The sequence below is a fragment of the Bos indicus x Bos taurus genome, chromosome 4 (genome assembly GCF_003369695.1).
Source record: "Bos indicus x Bos taurus breed Angus x Brahman F1 hybrid chromosome 4, Bos_hybrid_MaternalHap_v2.0, whole genome shotgun sequence".
NCBI classification, from domain to species: Eukaryota; Metazoa; Chordata; class Mammalia; order Artiodactyla; family Bovidae; genus Bos; species Bos indicus x Bos taurus.
This window is the reverse complement of record NC_040079.1, coordinates 71,340,003-71,360,125: the sequence shown is the minus strand read 5'-3', so window position 1 is coordinate 71,360,125 and position 20,123 is coordinate 71,340,003. Positions and strand designations below refer to the sequence as shown.

The 20,123-nt window shown below is 37.1% G+C and overlaps 1 protein-coding gene across 1 annotated transcript in view; it reads right to left on the bottom strand.

Annotated features, from left to right (window-relative positions):
- The window catches only part of COG5 (component of oligomeric golgi complex 5), a 278,324-nt gene that overhangs the window by 42,543 nt on the left and 215,658 nt on the right, over window positions 1-20,123 (bottom strand).

The following is a 20,123-nucleotide window of genomic DNA, read 5'->3' as shown; positions in this document are numbered from 1 at the left end:
TTTAATCTACAGTGTGGTGAACTAAGACTAACAGAAGCCTGAGCTCCCAGAAGAAGGCAGATGATGGGCTCCACGCTATGGCGAGGGTGAGGGAAGGCACCCAAAACCACTGTGGAGACTTCAGTGGCAGTGGTATTAATGGTTACAATAGACTCAGGGGGTTAGATGCTAAATATGTATTTCATTATAACAGGCATTTAAAATCTGTGAGTTCTAGCTCTACACTTTTAAAACTCCAATCTCTCTTGAGATTTTCTCCAAATAATTTTGAAATACTAACAAAGAAATGGGAAAAGAATTTCTCTGATGTTATCCTATTTCCACTTATTATATGTATTCCATATTTAATAAAGAGGCTCACTGCTAGTAATGGGTGGAGACCATTTTATTACTACTAAGAACTAATCATACTTACAGGGTTTAAAAACAGACAGAGGCCCACTTTACACCTATTAGGATGCTTTAACAAAAAAAGATAATAACAAATGTTGGCCATGAAATAGGAAACTCATATGCATTGATAGTAGGAATTTAAAATGGAGCAGAGGCTCTGGAAAACAGCCTGGCCATTCCTCAAAAGTAAACAGAAGTGAAAACATATCCAGCAATTCAACTCTTAGATATATATACACAAAGAAATAAAAAGTACATTCACACAAAAATGCATACACAACTCTTCACAGAATCATTATTCCATAGCATAACAGTCTCAAAATGGAAACAACCCAAATGTCAATTCTAGATGGATAAATAAGATGTAGAATATCCATACAATGGAACATCCCTCAGCAAAAGAAAAAAAAAAAATTAGTCCAACTAAAAATTAGTCCCTAGCTAAGAAGATCACCTGGGTTTCCCTCCAGCACCACTCCTGTCTAATCTTTTGGGGGAAAGTAATTTCAAACTTACAAAATGTTATAAAAATAAAAACAGTGTAAGGAACACACATTTATGCTTTACTCAGATTTACCTGTTGCTAACACTTTATCTCATTTGCTTTATTATCCGTAGTCTCTTTCCCCCTTTCATACACATATACACACGTGTGAGTATAATTTTTTTCTGAATCATATATACATTATGGCCCTTTGTCCCTAAGAATTTTTATTTCCTAAGCATAGTAGTATTCTATTATAAAAGCTCAGTTCAGTCATCAATTTCTTAAGCTCACAATGATACAATTCTTCTATCTGTAATCTGCCATGTTTTCAAGAAATTCTGGTTTCTTTTAGTGAGAAGTGGTATTAGAGACCAAGACCTGGGCCCTGGGTGTGTTTGTTGCTACTTACTGCTACAATAACTCTTAATTAATTCAATATTTTTTAAAAAATGATTATTTGAATACCCTGGACTCTTACTTAGGTCCTTGTCTTCTTCTCCATCAGGTTATAAGAGCTATATAGTAAATTCCCATATACTGATAAACTAGACTTCACAATTAACATTCTATAATTTGTTTTATATCACATGTGTGCATGCTAAATCATTTCAGTTGTGTCTGATTTTTGGCAACCCTATGGACAGTAGCCCGCCAAGCTCCTCTGTCCGTGGGATTCTCCAGGCAAGAATACTGGAGTGGATTGCTGTGCCCTCCTTCAGGGGATCTTCCAAACCCAGGAACTGAATCCATGTCTCAGGCACTGGAAGGCAGGTTCTTTACCACTTCCCTGGTGGCTCAGATGGTAAAAGTGTCTGCCTACAACTCAGGAGACCTGGGTTTGATCCCTGGGTTGGGAAGATCCTCTGGAGAAGGAAATGGCAACCCACTTCAGTACTCTTGCCTTGAAAATCCCATGGACGGAGGAGCCTGGTAGGCTACAAGTCCCTGGGGTCACAAGGAGCTGGACACGACTGAGTGACTTCACTTTCACTTTTCTTTACCACTAGTGCCACCTGGGAAGTCCTTTATATCACATGCCTATCATCTATCCTCAACTCATTTTTTTAGACATCAGTATACTTCACCCCTAAACACTTTATGCATGCATATAATTAATTGGCATTCAATATTTACTTTCAGGTTTCTTTTTACTTTTAAGGTAAATTTATATAATGTAATGTAGACAGAGTGTCATTAGTTTTAATAAATTATTTTATTTGTGTAACACTAACCACATCATTCCAGGAGGGTCTTTCATCCCAATTTCCACTCAACACCACTCTTCTGGTTTGGTAAGTCTTAACTTTTAAGTGGGGCTACATTCACAGATAATATGGAAGGATACCTTTAATAAGTTCCAATATATGTGAATATATTTCACATATCAGCCAGTCTTTTACCAGTTCCTGCTACCTCCTGTGTATTCTTCTTGGTGAAAAATTTTATTTTTACTAACACATATTATTTTGAAAACCACCAAAAGTAATGAACAACTTTTTTCTAACATTTTATTATGAACACTTAAGACTTGTACAATGAACACCAATATACTAATTAGATTCTATAACAGCATTTTATAAACTTGCTTATCTTATTCATGTCTCTATGCATTTTATATATTTGATGCATCTCAAAACAACTTATAGGCATCATTATATTTGTTACCAATGACTTCATCTCATTGATCAGTTTTGTCTATTCTATATCTTTATATAAAGTTTTTGTGTATATAAGTATAAAGCTTCTTTCAGCATAGTATTACTGGTTTTCATCCATTTTTGTCCCTATCTAGTGCTATGTCCTATTCCACTATATGAATTTACCTAATTTTATTTTACCCATTCTCTTACTGTTTCTAAAATGTTTGCAATAAAATGAATACTAGACTTTGGAGAAGGCAATGGCAACCCACTCCAGTACTCTTGCCTGGAAAATCCCATGGACGGAGGAGCCTGGTGGGCTGTAGTCCATGGGGTCCCTAGGAGTTGGACACGACTGAGCGACTTCACTTTCACTTTCATGCGTTGGAGAAGGAAATGGCAACCCACTCCAGTATTCTTGCCTGGAGAATCCCAGGGACAGAGGAGCCTGGTAGGTAGCCTGTTTAACTTGTAGGTGAAATGATCCTAAGACCGCCCTATGATCAATGACAGTTGAGGGCTACAAGTAAAAGAAAGAAAACTGACAATTCAAGAGATGAGTTGGATGAAAGCTTTAAATTTCTTTCAGATAATGTACTCTTTGGGGGAATTATAACGTTGGTGACTTAGAAGAATGTCTAAAAAGAATGTCTAAAAAGAACAAGAAAATATATTATAGATTAGTTATGAATTTCATACAGTTAAGTTACTTTCCAGATATTCTATTGTTCTAGTGTTCTTTTCATCTGTAATTTCTATTACTGCTAAGGATATGTCAAAGGTTCAGGATAACTTTTTTTTTTAATGTGGATTTGGTCATAATAATTTTAAATATTTCTTTGCAATCACATGTAAAACAAATGAGGAAAATATGTATTAGAATTTCACAGACTTAGAACAATGCAAAATGTATACTAATCTACAATGGTTCCTGAGTGAAAAAAAGTCAAAACATTTTTATATTAAATCAGATATTCTTAACAAAAACTTGAAACAAGTTCTGATGAACCTTCAGTTATAGTTACATCTACATTAGTTTTTCTGAAAGTGGTGAATATACTTGGATTACAATTGCCGAATTTAAAATTTAATGTGAAATTTATATTAAAACAAACTCTCAAATTCTCTCAAATTTGCTTTTTATCCAATTTTGTAGTTCACAGCACAAAAAAAATTTTTTAATTACACACAAAAAGACAAATATCATATGCTATTGCTTATGTGGAATCCATAAAAAGGGTATAAAACTACAAAACAGAGGTAGAAAACAAACTTATAGTTACCAAGAAGAAAACGCAGGAGGGATAAAGTGGGAAACTGGGATTGACATAGAAACACTACTACATATAAATTAGACAACTAATAAACAGCTACTGTATAGCAAAAGGAGCTCTACTTGATGTTCTGTAATGAATTGTAAGGAAAAGAATCTTAAAAGAGTGAATACTGGTATATAAGCAAAACTGATTTACTTTGCTGTACACCTGAAACAAACACAAAAACTATCAGATCAGATCAGATCAGTCGCTCAGTCGTGTCCAACTCTGCGACCCCATGAATCGCAGCACGCCAGGCCTTATCCCAATAAATTTTTTTTTTTAAAAAGGAAAAAAAAAACTCACAAAAGGCAAAGTATTATTACTACTGTTATTTTTAACAACAAAAAAATGGAGTGTATAAAGGGCAAATATCTAGCTCTCAGACTGCCACTCCCCAATCCCACACAGAGAAGACGTCAGCAATTAACTGTGGTCCTGTTACAGCCTTGTAACACAATGTTCCAGCCAGTCACTACAGATCTCTTAGACACAGTAGATGAAATCTATCTGTAATCCCAGAGTGACATCATATCAGTTTTTCTGGACATATGGAAATGTGAGTCTAAGTGTATCCTATGGTTCATCTAAATACTTTTGAGGTCAAGAGATGCTGATGAGCAATATATTCTAAGAGTCTCAAAACTGCTGTGCCCCTTCATAGCCCACTATTAGAAATGCATCCTAAGAAAATAATAAAGCTGTATGCAAAAGATGATGTTATTTATAAAATAGAGAAACTAGAAAGCCCTACATGTCTAAGAACAAGAGAATAGTTGGGTATATCAGGCAGTTCACAAGCTGGAAAAAATAACAATGGAAGATGCTTACATTATAGTGTTAACTGTATAAAACAAACAAAAACAAAGATTTGTCTGTGTAGCAGTTTGCTCTCACAAACACACACACACACAAAAAAAAAAAAACTGGAAAGAAATAAAGCAAAAATGTTAAACAGTAGTATGAGGGATTATATAATGTGTAAGGTTACCATATACTAGTAAAAGGCACTATGGAATTTCATAGAGTATCTAAAGCTTAATTTACAGAACACACTTCAAAATTGTCACACAATTTCCTTCATTGTAAAAATGAAAGATGTACAATTCCATTCCTGAAAGATTTAATATAATATGAGAAAATAAACTGCTTTGGTTACTGTTTACTTCCCCAGAAGGTTTTTGGGAAGATAATCTCATTTGATCTACTTATCTGTGACGCAGATTAAAATAACTAATTTTTATTTATACTTATCAAATGCTTTCATTATAATTACCTGGTTTACAGCAAAAAAGAATCATAATTAAATATCACTAAACTTATTATAACATGCCAATTATCTTATTAAAAATCTATACACAGATGCACATTCACAATTAAATTATCTAATATCCCTAATACTACATAGTTTTTAATATATTAGAAATTGTATTGCATTTGAAATTCAGAGATAGGACATGTTTCTGCAATGTTTACAGCAAAGGACAAACCCACAGGTTTACACAGCAATTCTTCATTTTCCTGGCATGTCAACCTAACTGAACTTGTTTGATGAATAAAATTAATTTTCTTAGGTGTTGAAACTATCAGAAAATATTTTCATGAAAATCTTGCTACACTGTCCATCAACACTTTCTGGTTTCATAAATAAGATGGGAGCATATACCTTAAGAAGGCAAATTCTACTTCCCCTTTCTGTATGTTCACTAGTGACTGGTATTTCTGTGCTATTACACATCTTTGTTTTAAAAGTGATTCTATCAGATCTTCATAGTGTCTATATGGCTGCTTGCCTCTTCACTCATTAACAGCTTTAGGCTATTACATCTTCTGAGATTTTGTGTTTCTTTTTCCTTTTAATTTAATGATTTAACAAATCCTTCTCTTACTCTTAAGATGTAAGTTGCCTCTTTTTGATCCTCTTTCCCCTCCTCTTGGTCTAACTTGCTTTAAATTGGGAAGCAAGAGGACAGACTACATGCAAACTGGGAGACTTCTCCATGAAGTAAGTTTATACTTTAGTGCATGAACACTGTGACATCAATTCTAGAAGTTCAGAGGATGGTTTTAGTTCTTTCCTAGTTCTTATATTTCAGACTACTGAATTTCTCAAATATTTGACTACTTGATTAAAAAAAAAAACAAACAATTGTTACTATACATCTGTTTAGCTAAGAATAAGGACAAGTCCGTTCAACTACAGAATAGATTCAATGGTAATGTTACATCGAGACATCAGACTAGAACGTCACACAGATCTGATAGTAAAGAAATGACAACTTGAGATGGGTTCCCTTTTGGGCAGTTAACATAAAACTAAAAAGCTGGAAGTCAAATCTTGTTTATATATGAGTAAAACCAGCACACAGGAATCAACCATAGCTTTGTAATTCATAGCTGCATTGCTCAGACACCCTGGATTACTTTAAGACCCTTTTACCAATCTACCTTTCTCATCAACCTCCTCTAGATCTGCTCCCATGCTCCTGTCCTTTAAGTCAAAACCTCCACCCAGCACATGGGATTTGGTAACTACAGCGGGTAGGGAAGACAAACACAATTTGCTAGGAATGGATCACTTGAAACTTTTACTTTATTTTTCTTCAAAGAACGTTATGCTTTTGAACAACAGATGGAGTTTCCACCTACCCATGCCCAATCACTGGCTCCTAAAGCACTGGCTTTGTTAATTAAATTTATAGTTATAAGTCTTTATATTTTTAATTCTTTGAAGAGAAAATGGTTTACTGTCAGTTATACTGAGCTTTTTCCATTTTCCAATAATAAATACTAAGACTAATTTATTAATTGACAGAAAACCTCTTTGAATATATAGAGAATAAGATCTCTTTGATTTACATGGTTCAGGTTTAGTACAGACTGAAATTCAAACCATAGACTTTCTAATAAAATGTATTACCTTCAGAGATACAAAAAACTAAAATTTCAGCATCCAACTATTAAGACCTAAGCCAGTCAATATGATTTTTAAAAATAATTAGTTGTTTATTTATTTGTATATTATAGACTAATACTTTCACAGTTTTTGAGAGATATAAAGTCTAATGTAATTAAACCTATAATCATTTATGCATTATTAATTTTCATAGCAAGAAATTCTTTATATGGTCTACAGATAACTTTCAATTTAACCGAAGTCTTAATAGTAAAAAATTGTATTACTGAGCTCCAAGCTAATGAGGCTCTCTCTGAACATTAATCTTTTTTTTTCTTCCCCCCCTGAATATTAATCTTAATAGCAGTGTTTTTAATGTCAAACCAGAAAAAAAAAGATTAATTACCTGACTGAGGTAATTACATTTACTGTGATCAATGATACAGTTAGAATTCATCTTACTATGAACTTTCATATGACTTTTTGCTTTTTATTCTGTTTACTTTTCAGCATTTTACTGAACTGGTACTTGTCTTTATATCAATTTTTTCATCAATTATCTCTGAAGATACACATTCTATTTCTATTTTTCCAGTGGCCATAATTAAACTGTTAAAATTCATGCTCAACTTAGGTCAAAGTATCTATACCTTTATAGTCCTCCTGAATAACACAAGCATTTTAGAATGCTTTCAAACTCATTATCTTTTCATCAGTATAAACTTTAAAGTGAATTTGTATTTTAGGGGTTTTGTTTCCATGTCCTGAACTAGTCACTATTGTTTCTCATTTTATGCAACTAAGGCTTAAATTTACCTATATATTTTCCAAGTGTGCTTACTATTCCTTCTTGCATTAAAAACCTTCCTTTAGAGTTATATTTCCTCCTTCAGTGTTCAACCATTACAGGGCTTCCCTCTCACTCAGAGGGAAAACAATAAACAACAGAACTACTGTATGATTCAGCAATCTGAAGAAAATGCAATCACTATCTGGAAAAGACATATGCACCACAGTGTTCATTACAGCATTATTTACACTAGCCAAGACATGGAAACCACGTAAGGGTCCATGGACAAATGAATGGATAAAGGAAATGTGGTGCGTACATATAATGGAATATTATTCAACCACAAAAAAAGGAGGAAATCCTAACATGTATGACTACATGGATGGACTTTGAGGGCATTATGCTAAGTAAAATAAGTCAGATAGAGAAAAACAAATATTGCATGATTTCACTTACATGCAGAATCAAAAAACAAAACAAAACAAATTCACAGATAGAAAGAACAGATTGGTGGTTGCTAGAGATGAGGTGTAAGGGATGTGGTAAATGTAAAAACTTCCAGTTATAAAATAAGTAAGTCTAGGTATCTAATGTACACGAAGGAGACCACAGCTAACAAAACTGGATTGTATTAGTTCAGTTTAGTCGCTCAGTCCTGTCCGACTCTTTGCAACCCCATGGACTGGAGCACACCAGCCTTCCCTGTCCATCACCAACTCCCAGAGTTTACTCAGACTCAAGTCCATTGAGTCGGTGATGCCATCCAACCATCTCATCCTCTGTCGTCCCCTTCTCCTCCCACCTTCAGTCTTTCCCAGCATCAGGGTCTTTGCAAATGAGTCAGTTCTTAGCACCAAGTGACCACATTATTGGAGTTTTAGCTTCAGCATCAGTCCTTCCAATGAATATTCAGGACTGGTTTCCTTTAGGATGGACTGATTGGATCTCCTTGCAGTCCAAGGGACTCTCCAGAGTCTTTTCCAACACCACAGTTCAAAAGCATCAATTCTTTGGCGCTCAGCTTTCTTTATAGTCCAACTCTCACATCCATACATGACTACTGGAAAAACTACAGCTTTCACTAGATGGACCTTGGTCGGCAAAGTAATGTCTCTGCTTTTGAATATGCTGTCTAGGTTGGTCATAGCTTTTCTTCCAAGGAGCAAGTGTCTTTTAACTTCATGGCTGCACTCACCATCTGCAGTGATTTTGGAGCCCCAAAAAATAAAGTCTCTCACTGTTTCCACTGTTTCCCCATCTATTTCCCATGAAGTGATGGGACCCGATGCCATGATCTTAGTTTTCTGAATGTTGAGTTTTAAGCCAACTCTTTCACTCTCCCCTTTCACTTTCATCAAGAGGCTCTTTAGTTCTTTGCTCTCTGCCCTAAGGGTGGTGTCATATGCATATCTGAGGTTACTGATATTTCTCCCAGCAGTCTTATTTCCAGCTTCTGCTTCATCCAGTCCAGCATTTCGCATGATGTACTCTGCATAAAAGTTAAACAAGCAGGGTGACAATAAATAGCTTTGACGTACTCCCCCAATTTGGAAACAGTCTTTTCTCCATCTCCAGTTCTAACTGTTGCTTCTTGACCTGCAAATGGATTTCTCAGGAGGCAGATCAGGTGGTCTGGTATTCCCATCTCTTGAAGAATTTTCCACAGTTTGTTGTGATCCACACAGTCAAAGGCTTTGGCATATCAATAAAACAGAAGTAGATGTTTTCTGGAACTACTGCTTTTCAATGATCCAATGGATGTTGTCAATTTGATCTCTGATTCCTCTGGCTCTTCTAAATCCAGCTTGAACATCTGGAAGTTCACAGCTCACGTACTATTGAAGCCTGGCTTGGAGAATTTTGAGCATTACTTTGCTACCGTGTGAGATGAGTACAATTGTGCAGTAGTTTGAGCATTCTTTGGCATTACCTTTCTTTGGAATTGGAATGAAAACTGACCTTTTCTGGTCCTGTGGCCACTGCTGAGTTTTTTAGATTTGCTGGCATACTGGGTGCAGCACTTTCACAGCATCATCTTTCAGGATTTGAAATAGCTCAACTGGAATTCCATCACCCCCACTAGCTTTGTTCGTAGTGATGCTTTCTAAGGCCCACTTGACTTTGCATTCCAGGATGTCTGGCTCTAGGTGAGTGATCACACCATCATGGTTATCTGATTCATGAAAATCTTTTTTGTATAGTTCTTCTGTGTATTCTTGCCACCTTTTCTGAATATCTTCTGCTTCTGTTAGGTCCATACCATTTCTGTCCTTTACTGTGACCATCTTTGCATGAAATGATCCCTTGGTATCTCTAACTTTCTTGAAGAGATCTCTAGTCTTTCCCATTCTGTTGTTTTCCTCTATTTCTTTGCACTGATCCCTGAGGAAGGCTTTCTTATCTGTCCTTGCTATTCTTGGAACTCTGCATTCAAATGGGTATATCTTTCCTTTTCTCCTTTGCCTTTAGCTTGTCTTCTTTTCTCAGCTATTTGTAAGGCCTCCTCAGATGATCGCTTTGCCTTTTTGTATTTCTTTTTCTTGGGGATGGTCTTGATCACTACCTCCTGTACAATGTCATGAACCTCCATCCATAGTTCTTCAGGCACTCTATCAGATCTAATCCCTTGAATCTATTTGTCACTTCCACTATATAATCGTAAGGGATTTGATTTAGGTCATACATGAATGTGGCGAGTTTTTTGTTGCTAAAAGAGTAAATCTTGAAAGTTCCCATCACAAGAAAAAAAAATTACATCCTTCTCCTTAAAATAACATGAACAGTACGAAAAGGCAAAATGATAGGATACTGAAAGAGAAACTCCCCAGGTCAGTAGGTGCCCAACATGCTACTGGAGATCAGTGGAGAAATAACTCCAGAAAGAATGAAGGGATGGAGCCAAAGCAAAAACAATACCCAGCTGTGGATGTGACTGGTGTTAAAAGCAAGGTCCGATGCTGTAAAGAGCAATATTGCATAGGAACCTGGAATGTCAGGTCCATGAATCAAGGCAAATTGGAAGTGGTCAAACAAGAGATGGCAAGAGTGAATGTCGACATTCTAGGAATCAGAGAACTGAAATGGACTGGAATGGGTGAGTTTAACTCAGATGACCATTATATCTACTATTGCAGGCAGGAATCCATCAGAAGAAATGGAGTGGCCCTCATGGTCAACGAAAGAGTCCAAAATGCAGTACTTGGATGCAATCTCAAAAACGACAGAATGATCTCTGTTCGTTTCCAAGGCAAACCATTCAATATCACAGTAATCCAAGTCTATGCCCCAACCAGTAACGCTGAAGAAGCTGAAGTTGAACAATTCTATGAAGACCTACAGACCTTTCAGAACACCCAAAAAAGATGTCCTTTTCATTATAGGGGACTGGAATGCAAAAGTAGAAAGTCAAGAAACACCTGAAGTAACAGGCAAATTTGGCCTTGGAATACGGAATGAAGCAGGGCAAAGACTGATAGAGTTTTCCAAGACAATGCACTGGTCATAACAAACACCCTCTTCCAACAACACAAGAGAAGACTCTATACATGGACATCACCAGATGGTCAACACCGAAATCAGAATGATTATATTCTTTGCAGCCAAAGATGGAGAAGCTCTATACAGTCAGCAAAAACAAGACCAGGAGCTGACTGTGGCTCAGACCATGAACTCCTTATTGCCAAATTCAGACTTAAATTGAACAAAGTAGGGAAAACCACTAGACCATTCAGGTATGACCTAAATCAAATCCCTTATGATTATACAGTGGAAATGAGAAATAGATTTAAGGGCCTAGATCTGATAGATAGAGTGCCTGATGAACTATGGAATGAGGTTTGTGACACTGTAGAGGAGACAGGGATCAAGACCATTCCCATAGAAAAGAAATGCAAAAAAGCAAAATGGCTGTCTGGGGAGGCCTTACAAATAGCTGTGAAAAGAAGAGAAGTGAAAAGCAAAGGAAAAAAGGAAAGATATAAATATCTGAATGCAGAGTTCCAAAGAATAGCAAGAAGAGATAAGAAAGCCTTCTTCAGCGATCAATGCAAAGAAATAGAGAAAAACAACAGAATGGGAAAGACTAGGGATCTCTTCAAGAAAATCAGAGTTACCAAAGGAACATTTCATGCAAAGATGGGCTCGATAAAGGACAGAAATGGAATGGACCTAACAGAAGCAGAAGATATTAAGAAGAGGTGGCAAGAATACACAGAAGAACGGTACAAAAAAGATCTTCACTACCCAGATAATCACGATGGTGTGATCACTCACCTAGAGCCAGACATCTTGGAATATGAAGTCAAGTGGGCCTTAGAAAGTATCACTACGAACAAAGCTAGTGGAGGTGATGGAATTCCAGTTGAGCTATTCCAAATCCTGAAAGATGATGCTGTGAAAATGTGCAACTCAATATGCCAGCAAATTTGGAAAACTCAGCAGTGGCCACAGGACTGGAAAAGGTCAGTTTTAATTCTAATCCCAAAGAAAGGCAATGCCAAAGAATGCTCAAACTACTGCACCATTGCACTCATCTCACACGCTAGTAAAGTAATGCTCAAAATTCTCCAAGCCAGGCTTCAGCAATATGTGAACCGTGAACTTCCTGATGTTCAAGCTGGTTTTAGAAAAGGCAGAGGAACCAGAGATCAAATTGCCAACATCTGCTGGATCATGGAAAAAGCAAGAGAGTTCCAGAAAAACATCTATTTCTGCTTTATTGACTATGCCAAAGCCTTTGACTGTGTGGATCACAATCAACTGCGGAAAATTCTTCGAGATGGGAATGAATACCAGACCACCTGATCTGCCTCTTGAGAAATTTGTATGCAGGTCAGGAAGCAACAGTTAGAACTGGACATGGAACAACAGACTGGTTCCAAATAGGAAAAGGAGTTCGTCAAGGCTGTATATTGTCACCCTGCTTATTTAACTTATATGCAGAGTACATCATGAGAAACACTGGGCTGGAAGAAGCACAAGCTGAAATCAAGATTGCTGGGAGAAATCTCAATAACCTCAGATATGCAGATGACACCACCCTTAAGGCAGAAAGTGAAGAGGAACTCAAAAGCCTCTTGATGAAAGTGAAAGTGGAGAGTGAAAAAGTTGGCTTAAAGCTCAACATTCAGAAAAAGAAGATCATGGCATCCGGTCCCACCACTTCATGGGAAATAGATGGGGAAACAGTGGAAACAGTGTCAGACTTTATTTTTCTGGGCTCCAAAATCACTGCAGGTGGTGACTGCAGCCATGAAATTAAAAGACGCTTACTCCTTGGAAGGAAAGTTATGACCAACCTAGACAGCATATTCAAAAGCAGAGACATTAGTTTGCCAACAAAGGTCCGTCTAGTCAAGGCTATGGTTTTTCCAGTGGTCATGTATGGATGTGAGAGTTGGACTGTGAAGAAGGCTGAGCACCGAAGAATTGATGCTTTTGAACTGTGGTGTTGGAGAAGACTCTGGAGAGTCCCTTGGACTGCAAGGAGATCCAACCAGTCCATTCTGAAGGAGATCAGCCCTGGGATTTCTTTGGAAGGAATGATGCTGAAGCTGAAAGTCCAGTACTTTGGCCACCTCATGAGAAGAGTTGATTCACTGGCAAAGACCCTGATGCTGGGAGGGATTGGGGGCAGGAGGAGAAGTGATGGACGTGAGTCTGGGTGAACTCCGGGAGTTGGTGATGGACAGGGAGGCCTTGCGTGCTGCGACTCATGGGGTCACAAAGAGTTGGACACGACTGAGCGACTGATCTGATATGGTCTGATGTGTCAATTATATCCCAATACATACATACATGGTATCTTAAAAATGTAATACACATTACTAGGATTCAAGTAGGGAGATTAGGCAATTGGTGATTAAAAAAGAAAAGTTAATGAACTCTTTTTTTCTTGCCACGTTCCCACTCTCACTTTGTGATAGATGGCATAACTGGCCCCAATCCTTCATCTCTTTCTGCATCCACATCCTGTGCTGTCTCAATCTGCACCTTGGCTCGGTTGCTTTGGTGAGCCAGATTTCTGAGGCTCCTTTCTTTCTTTTACCTCTGCCTTCATTCACCGTGAGATCAAGCTCAGAAAAGCCTGCTCCAGGATCAGAGATGTGAAGAACAGAGGATTATCTATGGTTAAGCCAGCCTGATCAGTAGCCAGCCTGCTCTGGAGTAAACCCAGCCAAAACTGGCAAAGCCATCTAGCTTCCTCTCATTGGTCCCAGGACGTATGAGCAGTAAATGCTTCCTGCATGCCACTCAGATTTTGTGGCTGTCTATCATACAGCACTTTTGTGGCAACAGATAATGAAAACTTTCAGACTTTAAGTGACAACTGAGTTCCTTACTTTCTCCTGAAAATATTTCCTAATTACAATAACCATTACTTGATATTTGTCTCTGTCTTCACCATGGCCGACTGAATCTTAGACAAGTTGACCATTTACTACTGATCTGCCACAGCCCCAGAAAATTAAGATCTTACAAGTCTGGGAAGCAGGTCAGAAAGCTATCTTAAAGAAAATAAGTCCAACGTAAGAACAGAGGTAGAAAACAGCAGAAAGCTGTCTAAAGAATCAAATGAGTAGGAAGCCCAAAGGGATCAGTGTATTTGTATCACAGCTCAACTGTATTTGGTCCAAGAGAATCTACTGGTATGTTTCCTGTTCGCACATAATATGAAAACTCTTTCAACCAAGTGATTTTCTATTTTAAAAAATCTTTTACTTGAATGTTAGTAACAGGCTACTACCACATGAAGGCTATATGGAGCAGTACCCAGGTATGTCATCCTTTTAAAACTAAGAGAGTCAAACTCCTATGCTTCTATATCATGTAGGCTTTCTTTCATTATAAGAATGTCAAGTCTCCAAACAAGTTATTAACTATACAAAGAATAAAGCATATATTTATAAAGCTTTTAAAAAACCCTACTGCCATCTACAGCTACTGACCTCATCATACACAACTACTGACCTGCACTGAAGCTGAAACCTCCCCTTAAATGTCATTCCTATTACTGCTTCAAATGGTCGCAACTTAATTAAATGCCAATCTACTTTTTTACACTTTATAACATTTGACATTTACACTAAGATTCCATATGTCATTTTTGAAAACCATCAGATAATAGTTATCATTGGAAAATGCCCTAACAATTTACTTTTTAAAAAGAATGCTTACCTATAATTTTGTTATTACAATAGCTTGTAAGTCTATAAATTATCAAGGTGCCATAAAAACTCCTTGTATACTAATATTCTAATTTCCTTTAAACATATCATTGATTCAAACTTGTAATAGCAAGGTCTAGTGACATTTTCTACTAATGGTTACACTTCAGACCTATATAAATTAGCACTATATTACCATTAAATAATCAATTTGTTCAACTCAATCATAAGATATTATACTATAAACATCTACAGGTATGTGTATATTTGGAACATAAAATTCTACTTAGCATAATAAATTAACTATAACTTCACACCTGCTGTCAAGACAAATAAGAATTTTTAAATGAAGATAATCTAAAACACTGATCTCATTTTCACAAAAGAGCACCTTAAAGGCTGATATTCACAGGACATATACTAAATCAAATATATGTGAAAGGAACTAAACCCCATGACCTATAACTCACATATGAGAATTCAAGGCTCAATCCCTGTTATTTCTAAATTAAATAACTACATTATCTAAACATCTGCTATAGTCTGAATGCTTGTAATTCCCCACCCATATGTTACAGGGCTTCCCAGGTGGTACAGCAATAAAGAATCCGCCTGTCAATACTGGAGACATGGGTTTGATCCCTGGGTCAGGAAGATCCCTAGAGTAGGAAATGGCAAGCCACTCCAGTATTCTTGCCTGGACAATTCCATGGACAGAGGAGCTTGGTGGGCTAAAGTCCGTCCGAGGTGTGTCACAAAGAGTCATGGCTGACTGACTAAGCACCCAGGCAATTCATATGTTGAACCCTAATGCCCAAGGTGGTGATATTTATCAGGAGGTGGAGTCTTTGAGGACTTCCATGGTGGCTCAGATGGTAAAGCGTCTGCCTACAATGCAGGAGACATGGGTTCGATCCTTGGGTCAGGAAGATCCTCTGGAGAAGGAAATGGCAACCCACTCCAGTACTCTTGCCTGGAAAATCCCATGGATGGAGGAGTGTGGTAGGCTACAGTCCATGGAGTCACAAAGAGTCGGACACGACTGAACGACTTTGAGAAGTGACTAGGACTTGAAGGCAGAGCACTCATGAATGGGATTAGTGACCTTATAAAAGAGGCTTGAGAAAGCCACCTTTGCCCTTTCCACCCTGTAAGCTTACAGAAAAAAGATAGGCATCTATGAATCAGGAAGGGGCTCTCATCAAATATCAAATCTGCTGGTGCCTTGATCTTGGACTTGCCAGCCTCCAAAACTGTGAGAAATAAACTGCTGTTGTCTATAAGTCACCCAGTTTATGGCACTTTGTTATAGCAGGCCAAAAGGCCTAAGACACTATCCATTAAGAATGAAGAAATAAACTATGATACATAAGCATACTAGGCATGTATTGGTTTGGCCAAAAGGTCCAATCAGGGTTTTTCCCCACAATGTAACAAACAAACATTTGGGAAAAACCAAAATGAACATTTTGGCCAACTCAATGTTAAAACACTAGATACAGATCTCTATGTTATATTGCAAAGTGAATAAGTAAATCACAAAATAATACTTAAGTAAAAAAGAAAGATATATTTGTGTTGTGGTACAAGAGAGTTTTAGCTCGGTCTAGACTCAAATGTGCGGAGAAGGCAATGGCACCCACTCCAGTACTCTTGCCTGGAAAATCCCATGGATGGAGGAGCCTGGTAGGCTGCAGTCCATGGGGTCGCTAGAGTCGGACACGACTAGCGACTTCACTTTCACGTTTCACTTTCATGCATTGGAGAAGGAAATGGCAACCTACTCCAGTGTTCTTGCCTGGAGAATCCCAGGGATGGGGAAGCCTGGTGGGCTGCCATCTATGGGGTCGCAAAGAGTCAGACACGACTGAAGTGACTTAGCTGCAGCAGCAGACTCAAATGTGAGTCTAATGCTAGTTTCAAGACTTGCTAGCTGGCACTGTTTTTTCAGCAGTCTATAGTGGGCAGGCTACAAAGCTTTCTCAGCCTCAATTTCCACATTTTGCTGTGGCAGATACTTTCAAGGGTTGTTGTAAAATAAATGGCACAATTCAAGCCACTATAGATACTTTCAAGGGTTGTTGTAAAATAAATGGCACAATCCAAGACACTGTAGATGTTTAATAATGGCAGTTATTTTTATGGCCCTACTCTAACTGTAAAAAATGAATTCTCTGGTACCATTTAAGAGCTAGAAAAAAGGATGTAAGAAATTGTCCCTACATAACTTTAGGTTTTTATGACACATAACTCTGGTGATTAGTAAAAAAGAAGACTTAGAAAAAAAATAACACATGTGTAATGATAAAAAAAATTTTTCTTATTATTATAAGCAAATACATGTACTATGCATATAATCCATACATGATATATTCTATTATATCCTAAAACATTCAAAAGACAAGGTTGAAAAGAAACAACATACAGCTTTTTTAGGCATATGGAGGAATATATCCAAATACACATAGTGAGTTTATATAACCATAAAGATGGTCCACAGAAAGGGCCAACTTGAGAAATCATTTTATGATTCCTTCTCCTGTTGTGAATTAAGGCTATGGTTAAGCATACTAAAATGATCTGATAGCCAAGAAACTTTCACAACTAACCTTTAGGAAAATAAACTTAGGATCCTGGAAAGCTGTTCATTTTACATTTCAAGTTTTGTATTTTCAAGTCACCCTTTTTGGAAACACACTGTCATTAAAATTCTAGCTTTCCTTTATCTATCTCACCACTAAACCATTAATGCTTTAATTTTTGTCTCTTTCAACCTTGTGGACTTGAGGCCTAAATATCTCATCTATAAAAAGAATTCTCCCTTTATAGACTTAGTTATACTAAATTTCAAGTTAACATTTCCACTTATAGATATTCTACTTTAAAATCTGTTTCAATTTTTCTCTCACTAAAGATTTAATACTTGTCTATTTTCCACTAAACGTTTTCAGCAAAATAATTATAAAGAGAAATATGGCAAGATCAAAGAATAAAACCTGTCAAAATTAGAAACACAGAGGACACAGACCACGCAATACAGATTATCTGTAGAGTGAGCACAGCAGCTCAGTGTGGACAGGACAGTGGGAAGGATGGCTTGTGTTTAAGAACACACACTTGGTTAAGATGACTTTCTTTTGTTTTACTGAGGGTGGAAACAATGCAAAGGACGTCCTCAAGTTCAAGGATAGAATGAGTGGTTGAGAAAAATAAATTACTTAACTGAAATGCTGGGCTGGATGAAGCACAAGCTGGAAATAAGATTGCTGGGAGAAATATTAATAACCTCAAATATGCAGATGACACTACACTTATGGCAGAAAGCAAAGAAGAACTAAAGAGCCTCTTGAGCCAGTGAAAGAGCTGGCTTAAAACCCAACATTCAGAAAACTAAGATCATGGCATCTGGTCCCATCACTTCAGGCAAATAGATGGGGAAACAGTGAGAGACTTTATTTTGGGGGGACTACAAAATCACTGCAGATGGCGACTGCAGCCATGAAATTAAAAGACGCTTACTCCTTGGAAGAAAAGCTATGACCAACCTAGACAGCATATTAAAAGGCAGAGACATTACGTTGCCAACCAAGGTCCATCTAGTGAAAGCTATGGTTTTTCCAGTAGTCATGTATGGATGTGAGAGTTGGACTATAAAGAAAGCTGAGCACCAAAGAACTGATGCTTTTGAACTGTGGTGTTGGAGAAGACTCTTGAGAGTCCTTTGGACAGAAAGGAGATCCAATCAGTCCATCCTAAAGGAAATCAGTCCTGGGTGTTCATTGGAAGGACTGATGCTGAAGCTGAAACTCCAATAATTTGGCCACCTGATGTGAAGAACTGACTCATTTGAAAAGACCCTGATACTGAGAATGATTGAAGGTGGGAGCAGAAGGGGATGACAGAGGATGAGATGGTTGGATGGCATTCACTGACTCAATGGACATGAGTTTGAATAAGCTCTGGGAGTTGGTGATGGACAGGGAAGCCTTGAGTGCTGCGGTTCATGGGGTTGCAACGCAAAGAGTCGGACACGACTGAATGACTGAACTGATACTGAAATAAATAAACACATAGAGGAGTGGCAGAAATAATGTTATTAACAGCCAAAAAATTATAGAGATGAACATTAAAATGTTACTTGTCAATGCTCAATAGCATTTTTTAAAAAATAAAACAAATGATGCTCTTTGTACTATTAAGTAATACTTAAGCTTTCTTTAAAAACTAAAATGAAAGTAGAAAAGTAAAATTACTTAAAAAAAACAGAAAAAATTAACTTAAAAAATTTTAATTCAGTGACTTTCTCTTACCCTTAATTTAGCACTTTAGGATGGTAGGCCTGAGTAACTTAGGATCACAGACAATCTGGCCAAGAACATCAAATCAATCAAAAGTTTTTGATATATTTTAATTTTGTTAAAGCTTTTTGTCATTACTGACTTAACTGAAGTCACATGTTCCATTTACTACTGCTCTTGCCTGATGTGGAAAAGTAAACTATTTTCCATGTATATATTGGCTCTTCCTTATGTTATCTTCTGGTGGGATCATCTCATGAGGTTATTTTTTCCTGACACTTTTAGTAATTACATTGAATTCTATTGGATATAATACTGAATTTCATTTATAATAATAAACCATATTTTTTAAAGTAATAAACATCATAATAAAGCTTTTATAGCAAAGACTGAGAGAAAAATTAATGATCTAATTACCTATGAAGACCTTCCATGGTCTCTGTGGGGCCAGTTCTCAATAAACAATGTTTTAAAAAATGCTTGTAAAATGCTTAAAAAAAATCTGTCAAGGTTGCAAGAATAATTAAATAGAAGACAGCATCATATTAACATGCAAACACAATGGGGCCACCCACTGGAACTGAAAGCAGGAAGCCTCAGGATATGACTGTTCCCATCAAGGATCATTTTATGCAAATTCCTTCAGTTAAATCTTTTACCAACCAACTCTAAAAATTATACCAGAACCAACTGAACCACTTGGATATAGATAAAACTGGATTACAGTTAATCCCTGAACAACACAGGTTTGAATTGCAATGGTCTATCGACATGCAGATTTTGTTCAATAGTAAATACTATGGTACTTAGCAGATACTAAGTTTTAGGAAATAGTAAATACTACACAATCCACAGTTGGTTGACTCCACTGAGCTGAAGGGATGATAAGGAGGAACAACGAAAATGTTATAAATTATACGTGGATTTTTTGATTGCAGGGAGTGTAGGTGCCTCAAACCCCCAAGCTGTTCAAGGGTCAACTATACTTCATTTTCCCATGTTTCAATTGGAGCAGTAAGGGAGGCCACACAAAAAACCCATGGTTGGCGATCCCTACAATGACAGTAGAGAGATCACATTTTGGCACATTCTCTAAAATTCTTCAATCAATGACAGTTAAAGATATACTACAGTCTT